We start from the raw sequence: 5,859 nt of genomic DNA on the forward strand, positions 1-5,859 counted from the left end.
TAATCATTTGTTTTTCCATCCTTGTTCCATTATTTAAAAAAAAAATAAAATCATAACAAGAGAAATGTCATCATTTTCGACACTTTCCCACTGTTGTAGATCAAGATGAAACAAAATCTGGATTGATATTCCTCAGGTGGTAGGACAGTCACACATACTATTCTCATCCTTTCTTCACTCTTTGGCCTTATTATCAATACAGAGAGCCACACAGGGGGCAAGCATAAAGTTTCTGACAGTCATTTGCTCACGATATTAAGTTTTTAGCATCTCTACCTTGCTGCTGAATGCGCTCTGTAACGTGGCAAGAAGTCTAATCGCATGTAATCCTCACAGTTGTTCCATAAATGACTCCATAACTAGAGGTTTGCTTGCCCCTTGGTCCTATTGGATTTAGAAATAGGGCCAAGACTATTTTTACTAGGTATGCAGGCACTGGGGTTTGTTCAAAAGTTATGGCTGGCTGCGGATTGGAACCCGGGATGAAAGAAACAAATGTAGTTGGCTTAGTAAATACAGAGGAACTGCTGACTAACTGCTCGCATTACTTACTCCTGTACATCATCATCATCATTAATTATGCATCAATTATCCTTAGCAAATTATTGGTATCATGTTAACTGAACCATTAAGCCCCTTAGCATCCCTGGCATGAGAGAGAGAGAGAGAGAGAGAGAGAGAGAGAGAGATTAAATAATCAATATCAGGGGTACCCGGCGCTGCCCGGGCCAAAAAAGCAAACACTCAAATCCTATTTGTTCTAGTTCAATCTTTCAATCTCAGAGAGACCATGTACCTGTTATGCTTTTGAAGAGGGATTATAAGAGGTCCAGAAACTTTCTATTTCAGCTTTCGCAGACTAGCGCACAGTGTTGGGGAGCACTTGTTTACTATTAACGGCGACCTCAATTGACCTCCGATGGTGACCTCAAATGACCGTGGAGGTCAACCTCACATAACCTATGTCCGAACTGGAGATCATGTGTTTCCATGCCAACAATTGGGCTGCAGGGGTACCCGCCGTTGTCAAGGGCCAAAAGGCGAACACTACCGGTGACCTCAAATGACGCAGACCTGAATTTTGACCCTCCTAAAACTACCCTTGGGTCACCCTGATTCCGAATATATTTGGGTCTGGGAGTCTCTTGCCATTAGTTTGGGCGTGATTGAAGGACAACCAAACAACGCGGCTTTTATATTGTTACGCTGTCCGCCTTTCCGTTCCCACGGGTGCAGCCGTTACAGCTGGGCTAGGGGATTATGCAGTATCCGTGTCATTCGCGGAGTTTAAATTAGCGAGTGTTACAAGTTCTTTTGTTTCTTTCGTTCCTGCCACTGAGGGCAATTTTATTTCATACCATGCTGAGAATGCATTTGATTATTTTGATTGTCTTATGTGAGCTACCAGTATATTTAATGATGTTTTGCTTGCATTAGAGGTACCAATTCATTGTAGAGAGAGAGAGGGGCACGAATTTAAGTTCCTTGTTAATTAATCTGATTCATGCGTTCGCGCTTGACTGCACACGAGCCTTGATCAGAGCAGTGTCTTCCCAACCAGCTTCAGTATCGGGTGTTGTACACTCTCTCTCTCTCCCAAGTCATTTTTTGTGCCGAGTTGGCGTTTTCATTTAAGTTTATTTTATTCTTTTGTTGCTGACTGAGGGAAGTAGTTATTTTATTTGTTTTGTGACCTTGTTGTCTTTGGAGGGCCAGTCTGGCTCACCGTAGTCCTCTCGCTGCCTTAATTAACGTTCCCCAACACACGTACATACACACACACACCTAACCCCTACACAGTTCAATTCCATCTACTTGCACAAGGCTAGTGAGAACTATCGTGAGCCGTCAACTGTGTTCCCCCTTGGACACAGGTTAAGTAGAACGTCGTCACCACCGGAAGTAAGTGGGAGGTGTTCCTGTAGACTGTCTTGGGCGGTATTACTTCCGGTAGTGACGATAGTAGGCTAGATCTATAGGTAGGCTGTTCCGTTTGTTAGTCAAAGTACAGAGTGTTGCGTTTAAGTTTTTCCGTGGCGCAGTTTTTCTCTAGTTTGTGGAGCGTGAGTGCCGTGGTCTGCGTTACTTTTGCAACGCAGTGGAGGCCGATCATCTAAGGCTGCCTTGTGGTCTTTTTTTTGTAATAGCCCCGGGCTGGCGCTACCGTAACAGTGGCGACCTCGCATCAGGATATCCTAACAGTGCCTTCTTCTTGCTAGGATATCGTTACCTTGGCGTTCTCTGTGCTTTGAGGTGAAGTTGATGTGTGTGTAGTTTCTCAGTCAGCATTAGTATTTCATTATTCAGTACTGCCATTGAATTGTCGCCATGGAGTCACGCGTGTCTGCACCAGATCGCGTACGTGCTGAGTCACCTGTGGATATGGAAAATATGGAACAATGAGAGGCACATAGCAAAGGTACTCCCCATGTGAGCCCTGAGTTTGACTATGGTGCTGAGCTGCCTCGTTTCGCTACCCCACTATTACCATCTATGATGACGCCGAGCCAGTTTAGAGCAGTTCCCCCAGGTATGTCTAGTGCTTTTCCTGGAGCTGTTCATTCCACTCCCATATACCCTGGAGTCTTGTCAACGGAGGCCCAGTTGCAGTTGGAGTTGAAAAAGTTGGAGATGGAAATGCAGCGTGCAAAAGAAGAGAGGGAAATGCAGCATGCAAAAGAAGAGAGGGAAATGCAGCGTGCAAAAGAAGAGAGGGAGATGCAGCGTGCAAGAGAGAAAGATGTGAGGGAAATGCAGCGTGCAAAAGAAGAGAGGGAAATGCAGCGTGCCAGAGAAGAGATGGAGTTGCAGCGTGAAAAAATGCGATTTGAGCTGGAGAAGACTCGCTTGGAGGTGACTGCTAATAGACCAACTTCAGATACCCAAACCTCAGGCCATGCAGAGGATAGGGAGAGTTGGCTCTCAAGGAGTCTAAAATTAGTGCCGGCATTTGATGAGTTGAAGGTGACAGAATGGTTTGTCAGGTTTGAAAAGAAGGCTAGGGAGTTTGAGTGGCCCAGGCAGCGCTGGGTGGGCTTGGTATCTAATGTGCTGAAGGGAAAAGCTTTGGAAGTGTATAATAGGTTGAGCCCTGAGGATGTAGATGATTATGATGAATTTAAAGCAGCCATCCTAAAGGCATATGAACTTAGACCAGAGGCTTATCGGTTGTTGTTCCGTGGTGCTCGGAAAAGACCTGCTGACACCTATATGGCCTACGCCAGGTATCTGGAGGAGAGGTTAGACGAGTGGTTGCTGAGTGAGAGCGCCACTTCGTATAACGATGTGCGTGAACTGCTTTTGATGGAACATTTTACCAACATGGCTGACAAAGAAATTGGTGTTAAAATTAGGGAGAAGAGATTTAAGACCGTGAAGGAAGCAGCGACGTGGGCTGATGACCGGGTGTTTGCCTTGCGGAGTATGGGGGTCAAGTATGCTAATTTTCAGCATTCCAGGGAGAGGACTGTGAGTGGCCCTGCCTGCGATAAATCTCCCGTGAATCAGTCCAAGGGAAGTACAGAGGAGAAAAGGAATTCTGGGAGAAAGAGCCCTGTATCCAGTTCGAAGCTACTTTGTTACTTTTGCAAACAGAGTGGGCACATCAAGCCTAACTGCCGTAAGTGGAAGGCCTCCCAAAATGCCAAACCAGTGGCACTAGTTGTAGGTTCGAGTCAGGTGAACGAGAGGAGTTGGGAGAGTGGTAACGGTGAGGGAGAAGTCTGTGGAAAGCTGGAGTGTAGCCGGCTGTGCTCGCTGCCAGCTCAGGCTGAAAGAGTTACCCAACATGCTACGCCACCTCCGGATGAACTGCCTCAGAAATCGTCCCTAGACTGGTGTAAACCTTTCATGTGTCACGGCACAGTGAAAATTCATGGGATCAGTTATCCAGTTACTGTGGTTCGTGATACCGGTGCACAACAGTCTGTGTGCAGAAACGTGACTGGAGGGCCTGTAAACTCAGGGAAGTATGTGCTGTGTAGAGGCATGAACTCAGATGAATACTATGATTATGTTCATGTGGAACTCGATTGCCCCATTGTTCAGGCTACAGCTCAAGTAGCTGTTGCTGATGTAATGCCAGTAGAGGGGGTTGATTTTCTGCTGGGGAACGACCTGGCTGGGGAGAAAGTATTTCCATCTCTTCCCCCACCAGTTGTTGTGGCAGAGAAGTGTTTTGACGCCCCAGAAATTGGTATTGAAGCTGATGCAGAAGTGGAAGCCATGTTCCCGGTCTGTGCAATTACAAGATCTATGGCACAGGTTGCAGCTTGGGAGGAAGAACTGGCGAAGTCACAGGTTCTTGGGGTCGACTGTGATGAGGCAGGGCCACCAATGGAGGAACCTAGTGAGCAGAGTGTTGCTGTAGTGGGTGAGGAGAGTGGGAATGCGTGCATGGGCGCCGCCCCACTTCCCACTCAGGACACTAGAGGTGGTGTTGAGTGTGTCTGTGTGGAGACTGAACCCAGCCCACCGACTGAATTAGAAGAATTCCAGGACGCTGGGGTCGACTGCGGGGATGCAGGACCACCGTCAAACGCGCCTGAGGAACAGAGTGTCACTGTTGAGGGTAGAGGTGATGATGTCAGTGTGGAGTCTGACATTCCTCCCCCTGTCAAGTGTACTAGAGGTGACGCTGAGATTGATTGCCCTTGGCAATCCAGTGTCCCGACCAGTCCCTTATCTCAGTCCTCAGTAGAGCTGGCGGGTGTTGGGTCAGCAGAATTGAGGGTGAAGCAACAGGAGGATGTAACATTAAAGCCCTTGTTTGCTCGAGTAGGGGAAGAAAGAAGTATGGAGTGTGGTAAGGAGGAGTTCCTGATTAAAGACAATGTTTTACATCGCCGATGGACGCCCACTGGCGCCACGGTGAATGGAGGAGTGGGTGAGTTAGTGCAGGTGGTGGTGCCTGTGCAGTATAGGGTGCCGTTAATACAGTTAGCACATGAGGGACCTTTAGCAGGTCACTTGGGAAACAGAAAGACAGTGCAGCGCTTAAGATATAACTTTTGGTGGCCAAGTATGCCGGGACAAGTTGCTGCGTACATCAAGAGCTGTCACACGTGTCAGATAGTGGGCAAGCCTAATCAAGTTCTTCCTGTGGCCCCTTTGACTCCCATTCCTGCAGTTGAACCTCCGTTTACTCGGGTAATCATTGATATCGTGGGCCCTTTACCTCCTACTTCTGCTGGAAACAAGTATTTGTTAACCATAATGGATGTTACAACGCGATACCCAGAGGCTATACCAATCAGAAGCATGCAGGCGAAGTCAGTAGTCAAGCAACTTATCCTGTTCTTTACTCATTTTGGCCTGCCCAAGGAGTTGCAGTCAGACCGTGGAGTGAATTTTACATCTAATTTGTTTCAGCAGACAATGACAGAGTTGGGCATCAAACACATTTTGTCCAGTGCCTACCATCCGCAGTCACAAGGTGCCCTGGAGAGGCATCATCAGACCTTAAAGACAATGCTGCGCACCTTCTGCTATGATAGTGGAAAGGATTGGGACCTAGCGGTACCCTTTGTTATGTTTGCAGTGAGAGAGGTACCAACTGAGTCATTAGGGTTTTCACCCAATGAGTTAGTGTTTGGGCACAGAGTTCGTGGTCCCTTGGATGTGGTGCGAGAGGCCTGGAGTAACAACAAATCTGGCAACCAGGAATCCATGCTTGACTATGTCTGCCGCACTCGGGAGAGACTGCATTGCGCTTTAGAGCTTGCCCGTGACCATCTAATCGGGGCTCAAGCGAAAATGAAGGCTCATTACGATAAGAAGGTCAGAAGTCGTGAGTTTAAGCAAGGAGATGAAGTTTTGGCACTGCTGCCCATGCAAGGAAAACCTCTGGCGGCTAGATTC

Source organism: Coenobita brevimanus, chromosome 24 (genome assembly GCF_032717465.1).
Source record: "Coenobita brevimanus isolate Jiangsu-jjx chromosome 24, ASM3271746v2, whole genome shotgun sequence".
NCBI classification, from domain to species: Eukaryota; Metazoa; Arthropoda; class Malacostraca; order Decapoda; family Coenobitidae; genus Coenobita; species Coenobita brevimanus.